A 26367-nucleotide genomic window follows, 5' to 3' on the forward strand; every position below is an offset into this window, starting at 1 on the left:
ATATTCCGATGGTCATTTGAATAGTCAGAACGTCCTACTTACTGTAGAAGCATATTCTGATGGGGTCATACGAGTTGTCAGAACGTCCTGCGGCATCATTTGAATTGTAAGAACATCCTACACTCATATTTTAATGTAGAAGCATATTCTGAAGGGGTCTTTTGAACTGTCAGAACATCCTACATTCATTTATTAATGTAGAAGCATATTCTGAAGGGATCTTTTGAACTGTCAGAACGTCCTACACTCCTATTTTAATGTAGAAGTATATGTCAGAACCAGTGGTGTAGTCTACTTTTTTGCAGTGGGTATACTCAGTGCTTGCCATGCAACGCCCTCCCCCGGGAAAAAAAATTTATACTCACACACACACACACACATACATACATGTGTGTGTGTATATATATATATATATATATATATATATATATATATATATATATATATATACACACACACACGTGTGTGTTGTGGCTATACTGTTATACTTGTACTCATCCATCTTGTAACTGTCCGATAACCTGAAAGCAACACCTCATGAGCACCATCACTGCCTAATGCATAGTAATATGCATCTTGAAACTGGTTTTGTGTACAGATCGACTGTTAGGTTTATATACTAAGTATTATTCTTGACCAAGAAGGCAGTAATTTATTAAAATGGTGACAAAATTAAGGATTAACTTAAGGTTCAGTTAAAAATGACCTTCTGTCTCGGCTGGACATTGTTTGGGAACATTTTGTTTATTTTTTGATATGAATGTGTATTTTCATTCAGAGAGGTGTCTGAAAGATTCACCAAGGTCTGTTTTGGTGTCAGATCGACCCACACACACTCTGAAATGGTAGAATTAAGGTTCATGTTTATGTTAATTCATGTTTAGTTGAAACTTAGGTTTATAGCTTCTTAAAAGCTTGAAATATACTATGGTAGTGATTTGGATCCCGTAATTAATGAATGCATTCCGTGATTAATGTTAGTTTTATAGTTTTAGATTAGTTTCATAATGACATTATAATTATAGTTAAGATCTTATGATTCTAAGGGTTTTTAGTTTAAAAGCATTAACCTAATTTAGTTATGAGTTTAATCCTGTTAGTTGTTTAATTGTTCTCTCTCTTTCAGACATATTCTCATTGTTCTTATGTTTAAGTTGTTCTTATTTTTTATGTTTATTTTCTTATAACATTCTTTGTTTTAGCATTATTAAAGACATATTGTTATTTGTTATTTTGCTTATGTTGATGAAATCAAGATGTAATTTACTGACTTAACACACATTCATGTGTTAAGAAATTATGTTAATTATTAGATCCTTTCTGTGCAAACTAGTGTCTTTGACCTTCTCTGAATAGACTCTGTAGACTAGACATTATCTGTGTTTAGACATTTCATGCTCTATGTAATGAATATTAACCATAATATTGATCATAAGCCGAGACTCTGATATCTATCTGTACCTTACTATCATCAGAAATATGTTATTATATTATGATTGATTCAAGATCATTACACACTTCTACATAGACGCACACCCATTACACACACACACACACACACACACAAATGAAGACAAAACATAAACACAGAGATACTATAAGATGTTTCCAAGAATGTTTTTATTTCGACGAAGTGACTGTGTGAATAAACTGGCATGTGAAACCTCTCTGGTTCCCCTGTCTGTTTCTATCGTCCTGTTTCATTCGTCCCGGATCCGAGGTGGCCCATGAAGGAATCGGGGTCTCTGACTGGGTTGAACCCCAACATCTACTGTATGCAAAACAAATGTGGTTTAAATGTACAAAATTTATAAAATTTTGATTCACCGTTCAACTTAAGATAAGTGGGCTTTTCCATCATTTTTTTTTTATTTTTCATATATCAAGAAAATTTTACATATTGACATGTAAATTAAACACATATCACACAATAATATATTTTAACATATTAAATGCATTTCTTATTTCTTATCTATTCAGCACATCAGGTTAAATGAACAAGAAAACATCCTAGATATGCTAAAACAGGGGTGCCCAATACGTCGATCGCGATCGACTGGTCGATCGCAGGGCCAATGAGAGTAGCTCACAGAACTCCGCAAGAAAAAAAACGGAAAAAAAAAACCGCGCGTTTTCAGAAAAGCAATTCATCCTATCACATAATGATATTATAACGTGCCCGCTGATTGACGTGTAGACAGGCCAGTCTGCTGGCTGCTACAAAGTTTGTTACACCATTACCATAACAACCATAACATATCTCATAGCCTACTACAGACAAGCGCCAGTTGTTGCTTGCTTTCCTTTTACCACTGCATTTTCGTTTTCGCTGTAGCTCGATTCGCTGTGTAGTAGCCTACAAAAAATGATTCGGAAATGAATGAGGGAGGTAAACAAATAAAAAAATCGAAGACTTACCATTTCCATCAAGAATGGGAAGAGGACTTCTTGTTCACGATGTCACACTCGAAGTGTGTCTGTCTGATCTGTCAATCCAGCATTGCACTTCCAAAGAAAGGGAACGTAGAGAGACATTTTCGAATGGTTCATCGAACCTTTGATACTGACTTTCCTCCAAGCACTGAATTGAGAAAGAGAAAGGTGAGGGAGTTGAAGTCTCAGCTTCTTGGACAGCAGTCTCTTTTCACTCGGCCAACGTCGAAAGCCAAGGCCGCCACAGAGGCATCGTTCCGGGTGAGTCGCACGATCATTAGGCACAAAAAGTGTTTCCAGGATGGAGTTATGGTGAAGGAAGCCTTCATCGAGGCATCAGATGCGTTGTTTAAAGACTTTAAAAACAAAACGGAAATAATGTCTGCAGTCAAAGCTGTTCAATTGACAGGAAATACAGTGACCAGGCGATGCGAAATGATGGGCGACAACTTAGTACAGCAGCTTGCTAAGGACATTGACTGTTGCGAGTGCTTCTCGTTACAGATGGACGAATCTACCGACATCACAGACAAAGCCCAGTTGTGCATTTTTATTCGGATGGTTCATGATATGACTGCAAAAGAGGAACTTTTAGCAGTTCTGCATATGAACGCACACACACGGGGGGAGGACATTTTTCAGATATTCAAAAACTTTATCGACAAGACTAAGATTCCAGTGTGCAAGTTGGTGTCTATCACCACGGACGGGGCGCCAGCCATGACAGGCAGGCGTAATGGATTTGTTGCCAAATGCCGAGAGGATGAAGCGTTTCCTGACTTTCTAAGTTACCATTGTATCATACACCAACAAGCGTTGTGTGCGAAAATGTTGAACATGAAAGAGATCATGGACGTAGCAACAAAAGTGGCCTGTTCTATCCGTGCAAAATCTCTCCAAAGACGACTCTTCCGCTTGCAGCTTGAGGAGGCTGACAGCGACCACACAGGACTACTGCTTCACACAGACGTAAGGTGGTTGAGTAGGGGGAAATTCCTGCAACGATTTCGCGATCTCCTTCCCGAGATAAAGCAGTTCCTTCAGGAGAAAAAACATGCAGAATACGAGCAACTTAATGATGATCGTTGGTTGCTTGATTTGGCGTTTTTAACGGATCTGTCAAACATGCTCAATGAGCTAAACGTGGAATTACAGGGCAAAGAGAAACTCGTGATCAATATGATAAGCACAGTGAATGCCTTCAAAGGAAAACTTAAACTGCTTTCTTCAAAGATCCAACGCAATGATCTGGGAAACTTTAGCAACCTTGCATCTGAGCTGAATAATCAAGGAAAGGACTCAACGGAGTTTGACAGTGCATGTTATGCAGAACAGATTGACACCGTCCTGTCAGACTTTGACAGGAGATTTCAAGACTTCGCTCTACTCGAGCCAGTTGCCATGTTCATGTGCTTCCCTTTTCGGGAGGATGCTGAGGTCGATGTCCTCGCTTCCAAAATCTCAACAATGTTTCAGCTCAGTTCTGCTGAAGTTGAGGATGAGATCTTGACACTGCAAGCAGACATTAACCTGAAGTCCAGGGCCAATGAACAGTTCTGGAGTTTGCTCACAGAAGAAAAGTATCCCAACATGAGAAAATGTGCAACATCTCTGACTGCAATGTTTGGGTCTACTTACTTGTGCGAGTCAGCCTTTTCACATATGAAAATTATAAAATCCAAATACCGCTCCACCCTGACCGACGATCATTTGGAGGCGTGTCTGAGACTGGCTATCAGTAGCTATATCCCGGACTATGCATCCCTTGTTGACTCCATCCAATGCAAGTCATCATCTGAATAAGGTAGCCTACTGACCACTGATGTGAACATGCCCCTGTGTATGCACAAAAAAAAGACTACATGCATAAAGTTAATTGTCTGAAAGTTTCAATGTTTCAACAGTGAATTGTAGTGTGAGAGGGTGTGTAATGTAGGCCAATTGCCACTCTATGCATGTTAAAAAAAAGTCCTAGTTTTAAAAAAGTTCATTTTCAATGTGTGGACTTTGATCATAAATGTAGGCCTGAATTTTATGGGCAATGTAATGTGAACCTGCCACATGCAAAAAAAAAAAGGCTACATGCAATGTACACATAAAGTTAATTCATTGTCTGAAAGTTTCAGTTTGAACAGTGAGTTCTAGTATGAGAGTGTGTACTGTGGGCCAAATGCCTCTATCTATGTATGTATGTTAAAAGAAAATCGTAGTGTTAAAAAAAGTTACATTTCAATGTGTGGATTTTTTTTATCATAAATGTAGGCTACTAAATTGTATGAGCAATGTGATGTCACTGTGTATGAAATCACATGCTGATTAGTAGCCTCTATTGTGGATGTTACTGTTGTTATTTCCAGGGTTGGTATGGAAATAAAACTCAATCATAAATGAATTCAGCTTGTGATTTAAATGTGAAACCTTAGTGAAATAGCCCGTATGACACTGTGTTAATTTTGGTATTGTAAATTTAAAAAAGACACGTAATGTGCGTAGTTAGTAGATCATTCTGAGTCAGTCACTTAAAAGGTAGATCACCATTCAGAAAAGTGTGGGCACCCCTGTGCTAAAACAAATGTTTGCTTCAAAGAAGAAAAAATTAATGTAATTAACAAATACGCAATGCCCTTCAGTGTGTTAGTCCACAAGCCCTGCAAAAAAGGTCTCCCCTTCGCATGTTTGTAAACAAACCGACCGTTGCTAGGACCGTTGCTAGCCTGGACTCAGAAACAATGGCGCTGCCCATAGACCGGCATTATGAGCTGTCAGATTATGCCAAACAATTGTCGTTACAAGATCGAGAATGCTACATAAATAAGTTAACTCTAACAAGTGGACATCGCCTACCGGATCCGTATTTAATTAAAGAGTGGACGGACGATGTTAGTAAGTTCCCTGGTATACAATGGCCAGATATATACTCGTACCTTATTGACAAGACTTCAGTGTACACCCACGAAAAACTTTGTGCCTACATCATCCAACATATCCACAATGATAGTGTAAAGAGTGCAGCTAAGAGAAATCAGAGCTGCGTAAAAAGCGAGAGGCAGAGAGCAGAAATGAAACTGAACGGGGCGGGAGCTAGGTTAGAGCAGTCAACATAAGTTGGCATTTAGACTGAGGGCACACAATTTTACCTTTCCATCCTTGCTTTAAAATTGTGATTTTCGGCATACACAAATAATGACGGCACAAAATCTGGACTACTTGAGTCAAGCGAGACCTCTCCTACAAACAAAACTGCATGCAAAGCTAAGTTAACATGCTAACAATATTCATTACATTGTGTAACTATGACCCAGCTAATCAGACAAACGTTACCAAAGTATTTTGCTACATCAATAAACGAAGACTAGAAAGAATAAAAAAGAAAGATTTAATAAATAGCCTGATCTTACCTGTGATGAAGTGGGCGCTGCAAACCCGCGCATTTTTGATAGTGCTTTCATCCCAGTCTACACGTTTGATGGCTTGTAGTCATAGATGTCGGCGATTTTTTTGGAATGGGTGAGATCCTGCTGGAATTCTCTACATTTTAACCCCATCACTGCTACAATTCTGACACCCGACAACACAACAACTAGGCATTTCTTCCAAATATTTCTTCTCGTCTCTACCGCCGCTGAGTCTTTTTTGGGTCCAGGCTGCGCGCGCAATTTCCTCTTACGTATGAATGACGTTTACTGCGAAGGGGTCTAGAGCAGAGAATTGACCCTTCCGGGAGCTCCGCCCCCCCATAGCAACTGTTGCTATGTCAGTCAAGCCATCCGTCTGCACTGTCAGCGTCTTCCTAATGAAGCCCATAGGATTTGAATTGAATAGGCGCTTGTAGCGCTAAAGCGCGTTTGGTGGACACAGGCATCTAGGAATGGAACTGTGGAACATTCATCTGACAATGTTGACGTTGGTTTGGCCAGTTCAAATAACGAATATATTTTTCGGTAGGCGTATGCGCATATGCAAACCACTGCGCTCTTCAGTGAGTATATGGAAATCGCTGAGCTTTTCCAGTGGGCATACGGCGTATACCTGCGTATCACGTAGACCAGGGGTCCCCAACCACCAGGCCCCGGACCAGTACCGGTCCGTGGATCATTTTGTACTGGGCCGCAAAGAATGAATAATCTTGATTATTATATATAAAAATATGTTTTTGCTTCCGGGTGTCATATTTTGAAAGACAACCACTTCCGCCCTTGTCTAACTTCCGCGCTTGACTCTTTGGCGCGTATCTATCCTGCATCAGCAATGCAAGCAAGCCCTCGCAAAATGAGTCAGAAACAGAGTTCACTGGAGAGTTTCTTTGGAAAAGGTAAACAAGACAACGATGCGACAGCAGAAGGGTCACAGACTGCCTGCAAAAAGAAAGCTGCATTTAAAAGAAAATACCAAGATTCCTACCTGAGTTACGGGCTCATCGCAACAGGTGATTCACATGCCCCACACCCACTCTGTGTAATATGCGGTGACAGACTTGCTAATGAAGCCATGAAACCATCAAAACTTCGCCGCCACATGGAGACAAAACACCCAGCATTGAAAGAAAAGCCCTTAGAATATTTTGAAAGAAAAAAACGGGAGCTTGAAGGACAGAAACAATTACTTAAGGCCACTACGTCAGCAAATGTGTTGGCGCTAAAAGCATCAACCTGCTCAGTGAACTCAATCTCTCACTTCAGGGGAAAATGACAACCATTTTCAAGTTGGCAGATAAGGTTGCAGCATTCAAAGCCAAACTGGAGTTATGGAGACAGAGAGTGAACACAGGGATATTTGACATGTTTCACATAGTAGCAGGGATTATGGAAGCGACTGAGTTTGGACCTTCGTTCACCCAGTTAGTGCATGATCACCTGTTGCAGCTTTCAAAAGAGTTTGAGCATTACTTCCCCATCGCAAAAGACCCCAGGCTGGGGAAGGAATGGATCCGGAACCCATTTGTGAACAAGCCAGGGGAATCAACTTTAACCCTACAAGAAGAGGAACAACTAGTTGAGATTGCAAATGATGGTGGCCTTTGGTCCATGTTTGAAACAACTTCAAATCTCTTTGCATTCTGGAGTAAAGTCAAAGCAGAACATCCTGACATTGCCACAAAAGCACTGAAAGTCCTGCTTCCATTTTCAACCTCTTATCTTTGTGAGGCGGGGTTTTCTGCAGTGACAGCAACAAAAACAAGACTACGGAGTAGACTGGATATAAGGAACACAATTTGAGTGTCACTGTCTCCCATCACCCGCAGATGGGACCATCTACTTGCAGGCAAACAAGCCCAGAGCTCCCACTGATTCCACATTTTGGTGAGTTGATATTATAGTGTAATAGTTCATGAAAGTGCCTAATATAAAATGTAATTGTTGCATTCAGATTACATACTAAATATAATGATTAAGGTTTTTGTTATTGGAACCTTCATGCCCCTACCCGGTCCTTGAGAAAGTGTTTCTGTGTGAAACTGGTCCCTGGTACAAAAAAGGTTGGGGACCCCTGACGTAGACTACACCACTGGTCAGAACACCCTACATTCATATATTGTAAAAACATATTCCGATGGTCATTTGAATAGTCAAAACGTCCTACTTACTGTAGAAGCATATTCTGATGGGGTCATACGAGTTGTCAGAACATCCTGCGGCGTCATTTGAATTGTAAGAACGTCCTACACTCATTTTTTAATGTAGAAGCATATTCTGAAGGGGTCTTTTGAATTGTCAGAACATCCTACATTCATTTATTAATGTAGAAGCATATTCTGATGGGGTCATATGAGCTGTGAGAACGTCCTGCGGCGTCATTTGAATTGTAATAACGTCCTACACTCATTTTAATAGAGCAAATGGTACTTGTGAATAGTGACAAAAAAAAAAAACTATTAATTCTACATATTCTGACAGGGTCAATTGAAGAGTCAGAGCGTCCTAGATTCATATGAATGTAAAAGCATACAGAACGTGCAATCTCTTTTACTGAAGCTTCAGTTCAGTTAGTAGAAATATTTTGTCCTAGTGTATATGTCTCATTATTCACAGGACATCTGAACATCTAAACATGTCATTAGCAGTGCTCAGTAATTTATGTATGTCTTCCCACAGATGTTTCAAAAGTGACCGTAGGTGACTTTGGGTCATTCCTGTTACTGGACATGAGCAGGATACAACATAGCAAAAAGCACACCAATATTCTAAAACAGATATCATAAATAAATTTGGTTTTGGTCCCCTTCAACAGATTTAAAGACAAAACTCAAGTGATTTTAACACTGTACTGCAAATTGCTGAGTTAACTATGCCCCAATACCAGTTTTGCACAAAAATGAAAGTGAAGTATTAGCCCTGTATGCTTGGACTATGGCCAATCTGAAAAAAACATTACAGGATAAAAGGCCTTAGCCTGATGGCTGATTCTGTTCAGGTGATGATAGTTGACAATTACGACAGACTCGGTGAGAGGGTTAAAACCAAGCGGTAACAGGGATGACAACTTGGTAACAGGAATGACTGTTAGTAACAGGAATGACATAATTACATTATTTAGCAATGCTTCTCAGTGAATGACAGACAAGTTATAATTTGGGATAATACTTACAATGTAACTGCAGCTGTAGGTTAGGGGAAGCCAGGGTACAGTGAATCAGAACAGTTATTTTGCTGGCTTTCTCCTATCTGGGTGTTAAAAATGTTCGAATGCGGAAAAAATCCATTCAATTTTACATAAAAGATTTATTCATTAAAATAACTAGTCACAAGCTATATGAAACAGGTAACACAAATAAATTCTCTAAAACAAACATTTCTGGATTTTTAATGAAAAAAATAACAACTGGCAACACCGTCCTGTGAAATTACTTAATTTCAAAAACTCAGTGCCAGTCCACTTCTGGCTTTCTGAATTAGTTTAAATAGCATCATTTAAGGAAGTAACAGGCAAACCACCGAATCATGAAACAATAAATAAAACTTAAACCTTAACATGTTTCAACCCCCTGTAGAACCCCTGTAGAGCAGGGTAACAGGAATGACAGTAACAGGAATGACAATTTTGCACATATCCCCTGCTACACTGCACTACAAGACATGCATGCATCCTTGGTCACTTGCTTCCTCAAGCGGGCACTTCCATAATGTACTTTATTTATTTACCACCACATTTTCTATTGTCTCTGTGAAGTTCTGGGCATAACAGTAATGACTGCTAATTGATATAACCATCAAAAAAAAAAAAAAACACGAAAACTTACCTTTCTCCAGCTTTATCCTTCAAATGCTCCCTCCATTGAACTTTCAAGGTCAACTATGAATGTGGACCTCCTATTGGCGAGTTATAGAACCAACCTAACCATAGAGTTTAGTGAGCTGGTAACAGGAATAAAAGGAGCAACAGGAATGACACTGGAATTGAGGGACAGGGCAAAATTTACCCCCCAAAGTAAGAAATTAGTTCTAATTAACACTTAACTGACTACATATTATCTGAAATGAAGTATATTAGATAAATAATAGTGTTTGGATTAACTTTATGTGCTTTTCAATTTAAAAATCCTAAGATTTTTGACAGGAACCAAGACTGGGGACAGCCAAAATAGGCTGGTGAGACTACTCTGAAGAGGGGATTTAAAAAAAAATTCAATCTGGGTCCGAGAACTAACACTTATCAAGGGAGAATTTCATAATTGTCTTTATTTTCACACACATATTTATTAGGAAATCTCTTCATTTAATAAAAAAAAAAACAGCTGGGTCACAAACTGCACGTTCTGAGGAGAATGACCCATATTCTGATGGAGTCGTTTGAATTGTCAGAACGTCCTACATTCATATGAATTCTGACAGGGTTGGTGGACGTTGTATCAATGTAGAAGCATGTTCTTTGCAGAGGGAAAAAACACAAACTATGACTAAAAGTTAAAGTTGAATCACACTGTAGGATTTCCTGCAATGTAGGACTGCTCGACAGACATGTCTGACATCCCCTCCTACCGTAGGACGCTTTGCAGATGTAGGACCATTTCCCTGAGCATATTTTCATCATCCAAAATGTCCGTCCAGTGTGGTGTGTATTCATATGAAATGTCTGTGTAATACACACACACACACATTTTGCCCTGCACTATCTGTCGATGCTGTAAAGCAGATTGTGCAGTGTGAGGTCTCGTGTCTGATCCAGTTTCTGTCGGTGACTCTCTGTTCCAGCTGATCAAACACACTTTGTATTTTCTCTGTGGAAATGCAGTCGAGTTCCAGCTTGTGCTTTCTTTTTAGCATCACCGTGGCATTTATACACAGCACAATGAGGCAGACTGATTTAAAAACTGATGAATTTGGTAAAATACTTGTAAAACTGGCGAAACTACGATGTAAACAGAGAATATAAAGAGCTGAGTTGCTCCAAGTGACCGCGACCTGACGTCGTCACATCCATCAGCACTGCAGGAAGCTCATCTGAGATTTTAAAGAGAATTCATTTTTCTCGAAGAGTAATTGTTCTCAGAATATCGAGAATAAATCCGCTGGAGGATCCCTTTCAGTTAAATGCAAAAAGAAAACAGATGCATTTCATGTAATGAATATGATCATGTGTTTAAATTATTTCTCCTTAAACTCTCCTCAGTGTGACTTTAATCTTCTGTAATGTGTGTGTGTGTGTGTGTGTGTGTGCGCGTGTGTGTGTGAGACCTTCTGTGTAACGGAGCAGAATGTTAGCGTGATTAATGTCGTGATCTTAAACATTTCAACCTTCACTTTCATTTCACTCCTGAAATCTTCGTTCATCATCAGTGACCCTGAAGCAGCTGATGAGCACTTCACAATTCTCTAACAGGAGCTCATTAGCATGGGTGTAGCGGACACATGTCCCCCGCACTTCCCATATCTGTGCCCTCTGTCCCCCACACTTCCTGTATCTGTGCCCTCTGTCCCCCGCACTTCCCGTATCTGTGCCCTCTGTCCCCCGCACTTCCCATATCTGTGCCCTCTGTCCCCCACACTTCCCGTATCTGTGCCCTCTGTACCCCACACTTCCCGTATCTGTGCCCTCTGTCCCCCGCACTTCCCGTATCTGTGCCCTCTGTCCCCCGCACTTCCCGTATCTGTGCCCTCTGTCCCCCGCACTTCCCGTATTTGTGCCCTCTGTCCCCCGCACTTCCTGTATCTGTGCCCTCTGTCCCCCGCACTTCCCGTATCTGTGCCCTCTGTCCCCTGCACTTCCTGTATTTGTGCCCTCTGTCCCCCGCACTTCCCGTATCTGTGCCCTCTGTCCCCCGCACTTCCTGTATCTGTGCCCTCTGTCCCCCGCACTTCCCGTATTTGTGCCCTCTGTCCTCCGCACTTTTTACAGCCATTACAACCACTCAATTCATTTTTAACACGTGGAAACGCGTTTTTCTGAGCCGCCTCTAAATGCATCATGAGCAGGCGGAGCTCAGGCAGCAAACAAACACCGCTGTTGTGTGTGATCAGAGACGCTTTGGAAAAATATTGTATGAGTATCTTTGGTGTGACTCAGATCTGGGCAGCGCTTCTGTACCGTATGTTCAGCAAACCAGCCAAGAGGCTACAGACTTTACACAGTTTTTTCCAAACAAACCGTGTAAGTTGAGTAATGCTGTTGAATGTAGATAATGTTTAGGTTTGTTTTACAATCAGGGTACGCAAGCTAAAAATCACATTTAACACTTATCTTCAATATCAAAAGGCTTGACTAAATAAACTCGGTTGTTTATTGTAGCCCTGTGATAGCTCTATTTACCATGCAAAAAAAAAAAAAAATTGGTGATAAGGTTATTTTTGGTGAATGTATGGCAATATATGTCATATTTAGCAAAATTACTCGTGTCATTTAGAAAAAGTGCTTTTTTGACCACAGGTAGCTCCAAAAGGGATGCACTTAAATCATTCTTTATACCATAAAACACATATTTGGTTCCATATCATTGGAAACAGAGTTAAGTTTTAATGTTGAATGCCAGTAAGTTTTCAGACTATTTTGATCAAATTAGCAGGGCCGTCGACAGGGGGGGACAACCGGGTATTTTGTCCCGGGCCCAGGCATGAGGGGGGGCCCAGAACTGGTCCCTCATGAAGATGGCATTAATCATTCTGTTTCATTCACTAGCGGCTCGTTAATAGGGGCGATTTGGGCGACGCACTCCCAAACAGGGAGGGAGATTTTTTTTTTATCTACTCCTACTACCAACGGTAATGTCATTGTCCAGTCAGGTTAAGGTCGCGCCTGGTGTAGCCATGCCTTTTTGGGGCGATTTCTGTCAGGTTCAGATTTGCCCCCAAATCTCCCATTGACACTAATGGTACGTACGGTTTTTTCGAAAATCCTGCTCCCAATGCATTTTCTATTAGGTTTTATGTGCTCGCACAAGCAGCGTGCTTACGTCATACGCCTGTTGCGCCGCGCAGGTGTTGCCAGATTGGTTTTAAGTGTTGGCGGGTTTTGAACATAATTTTGGGCTGGAAAACGCAACTTGCGCGGGAAATGTGTGAACATTCTATGAAGAAGATGGCGGCGAGTGTTGAGTGCAACAATATGATAGCGTCTCTGAAAGAAGTTCCCTTTAGTCGTCGTACCAATGAGGAGAAAACGGCAATCAAACAGCGAGGACCTCCTAGACCGAATTTAAACATCAAGCAAGTGTCTACGAAGGGGGAGAAGACCTGCTCAAGAGGTTTTAACAAGAACTGGTGCCACCGGAAAACTTGGCTAGCTGGCTGTGATGTAGTCAATGCTTGTTTTTGCTACCCTTGCGTTCTCTTCCACCCTGGAAGTAACACAGCAGACGGTACAGTGATATCTGATATTTGAATTTACTAGGCAAAAGTTGTTTGTGTGTTTTTTACCAATGGCAGTTTAACATTGCCATGCTTGGAATATTTCAGTAGCCTCAAGTTCTCTCTGACTTGGTGTAAATTAAGCATATTTTCAGTTTTTATATATTGTACAGTATGTGTGTTCATTGGAGCCAGCAGCACCTTACCTTTTTTCCAACTTGTTAAGCCAAGTTGCACTGACTACAAAACCTTGTGTAACCTTGTGTGTGTGTGTGTATATAGCTAAATAACTAAAGCCTTTTGTGTTCATCGGCATGCTTGTAATACTTTAAATTTCCTTTTAAGGCATGGCTTTCTGGAGGAATTCTTGGGGGAAAAAACCTGCAGAATTTATTTAGAATTATTTGTTGTTAAAATGGTGCAATTCCATATAAAAAAAAAACCCACATAATTAAGCTGCACATGTTTGATGGTTACGCTTTTCTTCATCTTTTTCAAAACTTAAACACTTGTTTTGGATTTATATCCTGCCACTTTAATTGCATTCTTTAGAATTGAAGAAATTAGAATATGTTTATAATTAAGAATTTGTATCTACTTATTATAGAATACTGGAATAATATGAGAAAATAAATGAGTAATATTAATTGATTGTGATGCCAGATGTTTTGCTTTGAAGGCTTCACAATGAATCTTCCTTAGTTTTAGCCTGGCAAGCCAGACTAATAATGTGAATATTTGCCACTCGTAGGCAAAAATATTTTTGGCCGCTAGGCGGGTGGGTCTAGTTTACTAGGCTACCTTAGTTTGCCACCTTTAACTTGTTCAGTGTTGCCACCTATTGAAGAGAAGAGATATTGTCTATATTGATATCTGAATTTACCAGGCAAAAACAAGTTCGGCCAATTGATTTGCTACCTAGGTCAATTTACTTCAGTCCTGTGGACATTTACGGTCCGTGTAGACATAACGGGGGAAAATTGCCCCCCCTGAAAAAAAATTCAGGAGCCACCACTGCAGGAGAGGCTCAATGGGCTGGCTATGCTCTCTATAGAGCGCGAACTTGCAAAGAAGCTGGACTTTAATGACCTTATTGACGACTTTGCCACAGCAAAAGTCCTGCGCATTGCATTTCGCACCTGAATAGTTGCAGACTAAGGAAATGTTCAAACTGTAAATATGTTGAAATGTTGAAATAAAATGGTTGACTGTTATAATGGGCTTGGAATACCTGTTATTTAAGGGTTGGAGTGAATGGAGACTGTGAAAAGAGGGGTTGGGTGTGGGTGGTTGCTGTGTGGCGATGTGCGTGCGCGCGTATGTGTGTGTGTGTGGGGGGGCACTTGGATTATTTGGGGGGGGGGCCCACTCAGATTATTTTGTCCCGGGCCCAGCCAAAGCTGTCAACGGCCCTGCAAATTAGTATGGAATTGTGTCAAAAAAACGTCCTCTCCGAGACAGCTAATTTTTCAATATAAAATAACATATCTAAAATGATTGTTTTCATCCTAAAATGTGGTCAAGATATTGGGACATAAATATTAGAGACAACTAACACAAAGCTTACAGTCTTATATTTAAAAGCACTATGGAAGTAGTGGATTCTGAATTGTCAAAAAAAAGTCCTCTCCGAGAATCACTTCATTTGTTTCTCCCAGCCCTGCTTAAAGCTACACTTAATCTTCTTTATCTTATAGCAGATTACACAAAACTACCATACACACGTCAAAAAATTACCTGAAATCTGTTCTTTAACTTGTCCTTCACTTAAAAACTGGTACAAGAACCAGTTTGAATCAATTTGAATTTTGGACCCCTGTGACACAAACTTTGTACCCTGATTGTAAAACAACCCTTTAGCTAAAAGATGACAAATAGATGTCAGTACTGAAAAAAGTAACCTATAGAATTTACCCAATAAATCTGAGGTAACAATTTGCATTGACTTGTTTGGGGTAGATTTAATTCCATATACTGAGTATAAAATATCTGAAATAAAAAGCTATGAAATACTGAAATAAATTGGATAAAATTTACCTCACATTTATGTATCTATTCAACAGCTACTTTCTCATTGAAATTGGGTAAAATTATCTCTTGTTTGCTAGTAGGTAATACCTGATAATTACTAATCAAAGGTAATTAATATCACTTAGTAACCATTACTTATTCAGGGAAGGTAAGATGTACTCCCCTAAAAAAGACTTTCAGATGGTTCATCATCTCAATGTTTTTAATCCATAAAATAATAAAAAAAAAAACACAGAATAAAGTGCAGTACAACAGCTTCACACAACATTTCAAGTAATGAGCCTGTTTTATAACTCATTAAACTAACAGCCGGAGAGAGGAAGATGGCGGTCCGAGAGTTCCCTGTCCCGCTTACTCAAACGCGCGGTCTGATGCATGCGCAATTTGGAGCACAGGACTCACGGCTTTGGGGTATATTTTACCGTATTTTTCCATGTAATGATTGTTACTGTTAACGAATAGGTAGCATATGTATAATTTACCCATTACTTTATAATTCCTTGGCTGACTGCAATAATCGAGTACATTTTATCTGGTTTGCATAGATTATATTTACCACTCTCCAGTCACTTCTTACAGTGTCGTTAAGCTAGCTAGCTAACTTAGAGGTGGTAGTAACTAGTCTGTTACATTTACTTGAGTAACTTTTTGGATAAATTGTACTCTTAAGAGTTGTTTTGTTGCAAAATACGTTTTACTTTTACTTGAGTAATATTATTCTAAAGTAACAATACTCTTACTTGAGTAACGTTACTATTTTGGCTACTCTAAGATTACTCACTTCTGGGTGGAAAATAAGAATATAAATGTATTTGTGTTCCTTTGACTTCATCTCATCTCATTATCTCTAGCCACTTTATCCGATTCTACAGGGTCGCAGGCAAGCTGGAGCCTATCCCAGCTGACTATGGGCGAAAGGCGGGGTACACCCTGGACAAGTCACCAGGTCATCACAGGGCTGACACATAGACACAGACAACCATTCACACTCACATTCACACCTACGCTCAATTTAGAGTCACCAGTTAACCTAACCTGCATGTCTTTGGACTGTGGGGGAAACCGGAGCACCCGGAGGAAACCCACGCGGACAAGGGGAGAACATGCAAACTCCGCACAGAAAGGCCCTCGCCGGCCATGGGGCTCGAACCCGGACCTTCTTGCTGTGAGGCGACAGTGCTAACCACTACACCACCGTGCCGTCCTTCCTTTGACTTATTTTTGTAAAGATTTAATTTATTTTTGTCGTAGTTAAAGTTTAAAGTACATGAATTTGCTGGTTATTATTACTGTATTCCTAATTCTATTTCAAAATGTTGCTTTCCACATATTTTTTAATCTTTATTGCCACAATAGAAAGAGCAGGGTGAGAGAGGAGACAGTGGACCAGAGGCCAACAGGGATGATTATGCAGGGTCACAGGTGAGAAGAGAATATAACTAGCTACATTCTGCTCCTCCTACTCAAGCGAGTAGGACGCTTCTTTGCTTTGCTCCTGCTTTGCTCCTGCTTGATCTTTATTTTACTTTACTTTCTCATTTAATTTCCACTACTTTTTCATTTTATTTTTCATCTTTTTAAGCTTTTAATTTTAATTTAATTTCCACTATTTCTTCATTTTATTTTTCATCTTTATAAGATAAGTTAGCTTTTAAAACAAAATGCCAGGGGGCAAAAAATCCAGGAGATCCTGCAGAAAATGCACAGAACTAGAACAGAGGATTTCTATCCTGAAATCAAAGATTGATGCTCTGCCAAAGACTGATGAATTAAGAGCAATATCTCAGGAAAGGAGTACAGAAACAGTGGCTGAGAATGCAGAGAATGTACCCCGACAAGCCGATGACATTGCAGATCGAGTGGATGAATTCATCGATCTAACAGGGCAAAATGTGAGTACAGATGAAAATAAAAAACAGAAGAGTTATTACCTCAACACCAGCTTGTTCTGATACTATGCGACCCATGCTCCACAGCCATGCTATCAGAAATAGAGCTAGGTCTACAAATTACAATAGGATTTACAATCCTATGGAAAATCCACAGCCCATAAGGCTTCAGAACAAATTTGAATGCCTCAGGGATGTGTAAGCGGAATTTTCAGGCGGACAAACACATCGTAAAAAGAAATTGCATCACAACTGAAGAGCTGTGGGAAGAGGCAAAAAGCAGCTCAAAACACCACCTGATCCCACAACCCTTGTTCTTGGTGATTCCACTGTAAGACATTTAAAAGGACATGGAATGATTATTTGCTGCCTTCCAAATGCATCCATCTCTGACACCAAAGACAGCATTTTGAAACTCATGTCCGAGCATAAAACTATCATACGTATTGTTGTGCATGTGGGAGCAAATGATGTTTTCAGAGAACAGCTGTTTGTCCAAGAGGACTTCAAAAAACTCTTTTCTCATCTCTATTAGACCGGAATACAATCTTTTATCAGTGGCCCACTTCCTGCAAGGGGAAGTTTTGCATTTAGTTGACTTTTCAGTCTTAACACCTGGCTTGGAAAAACTTGTTTTTCATCTGGTATGAACTTTATAGACAATTTTAACCTTTTCTGGAATCGCAGAGAATTTTTCAAGCCAAACAGCACTGAACTTAGCTGGATTGGGACCAAAGTTTTAGCAGATCATTATAGACTTGCAATTTTCTCTCAGTCAACATTGAAGAGAACAGTTGATGTCACAGACTGACCTAGTTACAAATATAAACAATTCCTCTGCAATGCCAAAACAATCATCTATGCAAGTCTTCACCAAGGACACACAGCCATCTGGAGCAGACTGCCAAGAACCATCTGGGGCAGACTGCCAAGGACAACAATAATCACATGGAGAATGTGAGCATGCGATTTTATCATGCGATTCCATCCAGATTAAGGACCTGACTAAAGATAACCATGTCAAGGTTGCTTCGTCCACTTCTCGACCCCATGCAACTATCACAGAGACAATCAGTGAGACAGACAGCACAGAGACAGTCATGGAGACACTTACAAAGGCCTCACCAAAGTCTCGCTCTTCTGATTTTATCGTACCATCTCCGTCTCCCCCTTGCATGGATTTCCCAAATAGTATGCAAAGACTGATGCAAATGGCTACACTCTCTTTTTCCAGCCCAAATCTGTCTCGACAAGCTGTGTACCCAGTTCATCAAAAATCAACCAACAGATTGAACTGTGTTCGCCCAGGACTTTCAGCTGGCTACCAATCTTTTTCACCATCTAAAAGATACATGACATCTCCAATCCTCTCAATCTCAAACAAAATGGAACATAAAGAAAGTCTAGTATGATGTGCTGGGGGTCCCTGCATTGGGTGTAGTTTTGAAAACAAGCTGGGACCCAGTATGCCTATGCCATTCTCTATTCCTGTGTTGATAAGAAATAGAAAACATAGAGCATATTTAACCCAGGGGGTAAACCAGTCTAGTCTCCTTCCTGTTTCAAAACAACATCAGAGTGCACAAGCAGATATTACTTCTAGACTTTCTGTAAAGCTAGCTCTTCTGAACGTTAGATCACTTTCAAACAAGTCATTTTTAATTAATGATCTTATCTGTAAACATAATCTTGATTTTTTGCACTGAAACTTGGCTGGATCAAGCAAATAGTGCTACCACCATTATTGAAGCAACTCCCCCAAATTTTAATTTTATGAATGTTACCCAACAGGGGAAAGGTGGAGGGATCACAAATATATTCAAATTCTCTTTTCAATGTAAACAATCCTCACTTGGTGATTTTACATCCTTTGAACACTTATGTGCAATTGTTACATGCTCTCCTAACATATTATTATTAACTATTTACAGGCCTCCGAGACATTCAGCCAAAGTTTTTCTGGAAGATTTGGTGAACTGTTGTCAGTCATTTGCTTAGAGTTTGACTGTCTTATTATATCTGGGGATTTTAACTTGCATGTAGATAATCCTGAAAACACCTATGCCAATGAAGTACTTGCACTTATTGACAACTTCAACCTTGTACAACATGTACAGGGGCCAACCCACTCTCGTGGTCATACCCTTGACCTCGTCATCACAAAGGGTCTTACTGTTTCTACTACTGTTGTTGACCTGGCCTTATCTGATCATTTTTGTGTTTTCTCTGATGTTTCTATGTCTCCTCACATTCAGAACAGCTCAATGACTATGGGTAGGAGAGTCATAAAAGACAACACGTGTTCTTTTTGAGCAAGCTCTCTCTCAGATCTCAACCAAAATGTCAGACTCTGTAGATGATTTACTGGAAATTTTTAATTTAAATATGACCCAAATTATGGATGATATTGCTCCATTCAAAATCAAAAGAGTCAATGATAAGCAGAAAGCACCATGAAAGCAACACCCAGCTGTTAAACTGTTAAAGAGAGAATGTAGAAAGACTGAAAGAAAATGGTGCAAAACTAAACTTCACATCCATTATCAAATCCATAAAGAGATGCTTTGTAAATATAATTATGAAATTCGTAAAGCAAGACAGTCTTTCTTCTCCAACATCATCAACAGGAATATGAACAATGCCTGTGTGCTATTTTCAACAGTAGAGAAGCTAACAAATCCCCCACCACAATTAGCACCTGAACTTCTCTCAGTTAATAAATGCAATGAGTTTGCATCCTTCTTTAAAGGTAAAATTGATAAAATACGACATAATATTGCTCATAAAATATCTCAGTTGCAAATAATTGAAAAACTGCAATCACCAGTGACACAGACAGATAACTTCAACACAATATCAGAATTTTGTTTAATTGATTATGAGACTCTTGAAAAAACTGTACAAAATCTCAGTTCCTCAACATCTGAATTGGACATTCTGCCCACCAACTTTTTTAAGTCTGTTCTACATCTTATAATTACAGATGTGCTTCAAATCATAAATACATCCCTAGAGACTGGCATTGTTCCTGTGTCCTTGAAAAAAGCCGTTGTAAAGCCCCTACTTAAAAAGAATAATCTGGATGCTTCAGTATTAAATAACTACAGGCCAATATCAAATCTACCATTCATCGGGAAAATCCTTGAAAAAATTGTCTTCAATCAATTAACTGCCTTCTTGATATCAAACAGCTGTTTTAATAACTTTCAATCAGGATTTCGTGCCAGTCATAGCACTGAAACAGCGCTGATTAAAGTTATAAATGACATACGTCTTAATACTGATGCAGGCAAAACATCGGTCCTGGTATTACTGGACCTCAGTGCAGCTTTTGATACTGTTGATCACAACATACTGCTATATCGACTTGAACATTGGGTTGGGTTGACTGGTAAAGTTATCAATTGGTTAAAATCATACTTAAAAGATAGAAGCTTCTTTGTTACCATGGGAAATTGTACCTCAGCGTCAATGTCCTTGACCTGTGGTGTCCCCCAGGGGTCGATTCTTGGACCATTACTATTCAACCTTTATATGCTCCCACTTGGGCAAATTATCAAGAACAATTCAATTTTATATCACTGCTATGCAGATGATACCCAAATTTATCTTGCTCTATCACCTAATGATTATGCCCCCCTTGAATGTCTCTACCAGTGTATCAATCAAATCAACAACTGGATGTCACAAAATTTTCTTCAGCTGAACACAGATAAAACAGAAGTAATTCTATTTTGAAAAAAAGATGAAAGACTCAGGATTACCATTATTCTTGACACAAAGAGGATTAAAACAAAAGAAATGGTTAAAAATCTTGGTGTTTTCATTGACAGCGAGCTAAACTTTGACAGTCACATGAAAGCAATCACTAAAACGGCATTTTATCACCTAAAAAACATTTCCAAACTAAGAGGACTTATGTCAAAAAATGATCTGGAAAAACTGATACATGCCTTCATCTCTAGTAGGGTTGATTACTGCAATGGCCTTTTCACAGGCCTGCCAAAAAAAACAGTCAAACGACTTCAGCTGGTTCAAAATGCAGCAGCTAGGGTTCTCACATGAACAAAAAGAACAGAGCACATTACTCCAATTCTAAGGTCCCTTCACTGGCTTCCAGTAAGCTACAGAATTGACTTTAAAGCATTGCTGCTGGTGTACAAATCTCTAAATGGTACAGGGCCCAATTACCTCTCTGATATGTTGCAGCGGCCTAACCCAATCAGATCTACCAGATTGCAGCAGCAAAATTTACTATTAAAACCAGTTGTTAAAACAAAGTGTGGTGAAGCAGCTTTTAGCTACTATGCAGTACAGCTATGGAACCAACTGCCAGAGGACATTAAAAATGCTCCTGCTGTTGGCAGCTTCAAATCTAGACTAAAGACCAAGCTGTTTTCAGATGCTTTCTGCTAAATTATTAATATTGCCATCTCTACATGTTTTAAACTCTTTACTTTTACAGTCTCTCCATGTTTTAAATTTTACTTAACTTTTATTCTATTTTATTCTGCTTTTTTTTAAATTGAACTTTTATCTCATTTTATTATTTTATTTCTACTATTGTTTAATTCTTATTAATTTTCTTCCCCATTTATTTTATGTAATTTTATTTTCTATTGTTTACTGTTTTGCTTTTACTTCTGTAAAGCACATTGAACTGCCACTGTGTATGAAATGTGCTATATAAATAAACTTGCCTTGCCTTACGTCACTACTACTATTCTTAATTCTATTTATAAATTTTACTTTATAGATTTATAGATTTTGACTTTAGATTTTGATAGTATATCATTTTAAAGAGCTAAAGTCGGTTCCCTGGTGCTGTGCTGTTTGTGGTTATGTGGTTCTTTAGCTGCTAAGGAGAGGTGCAATTGAATGCGAGAGGATGATAAATCACTCAATAGACCTCTGAACAATTTGTCCCCCTCTCTTCTAAAATGATGGCTACGCCCCTGCTCGTTAGTGTTGTTTGGGGGAATCTGCTCGGATTAACTGTCTTTTTATCCTGTTAGCTCACTCTGGCCAATCATTAGCATTGTGTAATAACAATGTCAATATAAAGATAATACTCTGTAATAATGAGCTGTGATATCAGATGATCTCCATACAGGGAACGCATCACACCGTTACTCATTAATGCTCTGATTGATCACAAAACCTTTTGTTTTACTCTGTGGCTCTTCTGCTTTCATTTATTGGAGGGATTTTGTTGTTTATAAAGATGATCAAGGCCTTAAATCAAATAAAATTATTACAGATGAAGCAGCATCATTTTTAAAAATCATTTTCAGCTGTGTTTCTGCACAGCTCGAGAACCCTTAGTGTGGTTCTGCACTGAGAAACAAAAGTGTTCACCCCCCAGGGGCAGAGCTAGGATTGTTATAATAATAATAATAATAATAATAATAATAATTTATAAAAGTTTATTTATACTGCGCATATGCAACTATACAGTTTTCAAAAGCACCGAACAACTAAAACAACTTCCTAGATATAGCTAATAAAAATGTATAAAAGTAAATAAACTTAGATTTAAAAAAAAAAATTTTCAAAGTGACTGAACTCATTCAACACAACACTGCAAACTTTCATTAAAGTCCTTTAATTTCAAGCAAAAAGGTTGGACTGGAAAATCAGCACACGCGCACACACACACACACACACAGAGCTGAATGAAGCAGTTTGATTTTTCTGTCCATATATTTATTTGTATGGCGCTTTTAATAACAGACATCGTCACAAAGCAGCTTGACAGAAAAATAAAGACTTTAATCCTCTGACCTGATTTTATCCCTAATAAATTGATTGATCTCTGATGATCGAGCCTGAGCTGACGGTGGGGAGGAAAAACTCCCTCAGATGAACAGAGACTTGAGTGTGAAACTGTTCATGAACACTGCAGTCCTAACGTTACCATGGTGATTGTCGTCCTAAACCATCGCAGCGAATCTTCTGTGTGCGTCTTTCGACTGTCCACATGGGGCCGTCCTCTACAGGAGCGATGTGATGAGACTCCAACGCTGAATGCACAGTGCACTTCAGGACTGAATCCATGCCATATCTTTTTATTTTATCTGACTGATAGCCATGGGCGTAACGACCATAGGCACTGGGGGGGACATGTCCCCCCCAATATTGGGAAAGTACCAATCTGTCCCCCCCAATATTTGGCGTATTAAATCAATATGAGACAAATAATATGCCATCCTGAACCATGGCTATATAATGAATCCTTGTTATGTCCGATTTACTTTCAATTGAGGAAGCACAGAGAAACAAACAAACAAAAAAAACCTTTGTGACCACCCCCTATGATTGTGCACTTGGGTCAGCCCATGTGGTTCGTTGGTTTGAAAATCCACTCAGTCGGACTGTCAGGTAGGCTGCTGGTGGACACATTCAAATGGCGGTAGCCGCAAAGAAAAGGAAGGACCCATGGGCGTAAAAATGCGTATGGACGCGTCCATACCAATATTCAGCTGAGTTTAAAATGTCCATACCATTTTTGAATGGAGAAGCCGCGATGCGGGAAACGCTGAATAAAAACACCAAACGCGGTATCGCTTCCAGCTGATTTTCAGTTGTGAACAGACCTCTCAAAGACAGCTGACTATTGGTGGGGACAGCAGGTAAAAAAGCTTTATGAAGCTTTGATTGGCCCGCCTCCCGTTGCCTTGACGTTGCTATGGTTTTTTGTTGTCATTGGCTGTAAGCAGTAGCAAGCGGTAAAATCAGCATCCAGCTCGCTGCTACAGCAAAACAGCACACAGGCAGTGATGTCGGGCAATGAAAGAAAACGTAAGGAAGACATAATATGACATTTTTGTCATATGATCCTGTAACAGCAAGGAGTTTCTGTTTGCAATCTCTCTCTCTCTCTATGTCTGTCTGTCTCTCTCTCTCACACACACACACACACACACACACACACACACACACACACACTAATAAATGCTTGTAGGTAATGCTAAATGTTTACTTATATTTACTTTTTTCTTGCTCATTGTTTGCATGTATATGCATATGTATATATGCATGTGTATATGCGTATGTATGTAACCTCTGCAATAAAATGTAAAAATGTGAAACAATTGTCACTTAACCCTTTCAACTTAATGAATAAACATTTTTGCAAAATGCACTACAACTACCAAAACTCTTCACACTTCTACCACCCATACCTACATTACTTCCAGATTCTGAAATTGCAGTAACTCAAAAGGAAGCACATGATGTTTCAAATGTGTGAAAATAGTAAAAGTTGTGTGAAAATGAAGCAGCAGCACATAATTTTGATTGATTGTGTTGTTGTATTTTGGGTAGGTCATCCACTACAGCGAAATTCACAGCAAATTCAATGTCCACTTTCTCTGTGTGATAATGTATTGCCCGTATACATGCAGATGTTAGCCTAAGTCTAAGACTGAGTGTACCTGGTGCTAAAAATCAAAATAACACAAAGGAATGGACAACCAATCATTTGTACAGTGTAGGCCACATTTCATGCGACAACCATGGCGCACTGGGGCGCTTGGCCAAATTATGTCCCCACCAATATCAACACCGTTTTTACGCCCTTGGAAAGACCAACGGGCTGACATTCGCCTTTTTTTCCAGACGAGTCACAGACATGATGAGTCTGTCACAGAGAGTCACAGGCATGATGGAGGAAGGGAACAGACAGAGACCTGCTCTGAAGATGAACTGGTAAAGAGCATTGTATTACGAGTCCTTAAAACAACTTTATTTTTAACCTCATCATAGGCTGCATGTCATCAGTAGGCTAGTAATAAGAGCATACTGTCCTTTAATTAAATGTAAATAAATTAAATAAAATTATCATTTTGGTCAGTCATTATAGAGGGATTTCACTGACGTCACCCGAAACCGGAAGTAAACAGACCCTGCGCCATATTGGAAGACCAACAAACTCGTGATTAGGGGGAAATAACGGCAGCGGTATGTGAACCCACGAGAATAAAGTGGAGTGGCAAACGACTTAAACAAACAAATCTGAGCTGTTTTATTTATGATTTATTGGCCCAACAGTAGACTTGAAAGAAACCTGTGTGAGACTTGGCAAAAAACTGTGGATATAATGGATAAGTCTGTGCATGATCTGCGGACACTTTGAGGTAAGCAAACGCAAGAAATTCAGATTTAAAACATGCTAAACTGGCCCCAAGTTGATAACTGTATGAGGAGCAAGCCTCCCAGACTTCTACAATTTAATAATAATAATAATAATAATAATAATAATAATAATAATAATAATAATTTTAGGATGGTTTGGGGCTTGCTCTCCCTCCTATTATATAAATAAAGCATAGTTGTTGTGTAGGCATAGATCATAAATACATATGTATAATTTGGATAAATTAACCTAAATTATGGATACCTTAATAGTAGCAAAAAGTATTAATTTTTCAACTGAAAAGATATATTATTAAAAGATAAATATCAACAAGATTACCTTGGCCATAACTATATGTAGGTTATTCTTAACAACAGCTGTAATATCATGAACCAAGCCACTAACAACATAATTGTAAGCCTGTAGCCCTTTGTAGGCTTTCAAGTCATCAGCAGTGTAGGCACTGGGTGTAAACAACAAATAGTTTACAATGTCTGGGTAGCAAACAGATGGCAGAATTGGTGTCCGGTCCTCCTTATGTTTCCATTCTCCCTTGCCCCGAGCCTTATCATATGGGCCAAACCCATCAATCACAGCCAGTTTCTCCACATACCGTGCCCTTTCTGCAGCTGGTAATGTACTCACATAACCAGACTTATCAGCCATCGTGTCACTTCACTCTCGCTCGTAGTTTGTTTTGTATGTATATACTTGAGGTCTTCCAATATGGTGCCCTAACAAAATCTCGCGGTACGGTGACGTCATGCGGTAGCCCTCTATTCTTGAATGCCTCCATATTTTTGGGCCATTTATTTAGATAAAGTCAATATATTTTCTACAAAGTTCTATGTTGTTTTGACCTATTAACCAGGGTAATGCTCCTTTCTATTGCTTTGGTAGCCATTTTTTTGTAGCAATTTGGCATTTCTGCATTTGTTTGAAATGTGTGTGTGTGTGTGTGTGTGTGTGTGTGTGTGTGTGTGTGTGTGTGTGTGTGTGTGTGTGTGTGTGTGTGACTAGCTCTGGTGTGACAGATTTTCATGCAATGTTTTACATGTTTTTTGTATGTTGTATTGCGTTACATGTTTTGCAGTTGCAC

The 26367-nt window shown here is 39.3% G+C and overlaps 1 protein-coding gene across 1 annotated transcript in view; it reads left to right on the top strand.

Moving 5' to 3' along the window:
* The window catches only part of LOC132869650 (deleted in malignant brain tumors 1 protein-like), a 139725-nt gene that overhangs the window by 79602 nt on the left and 33756 nt on the right, over nt 1-26367 (top strand). The gene's annotated exons all lie outside the window — the stretch shown is intronic.

The sequence above is a fragment of the Neoarius graeffei genome, chromosome 21 (genome assembly GCF_027579695.1).
Source record: "Neoarius graeffei isolate fNeoGra1 chromosome 21, fNeoGra1.pri, whole genome shotgun sequence".
Classification (NCBI taxonomy): domain Eukaryota; kingdom Metazoa; phylum Chordata; class Actinopteri; order Siluriformes; family Ariidae; genus Neoarius; species Neoarius graeffei.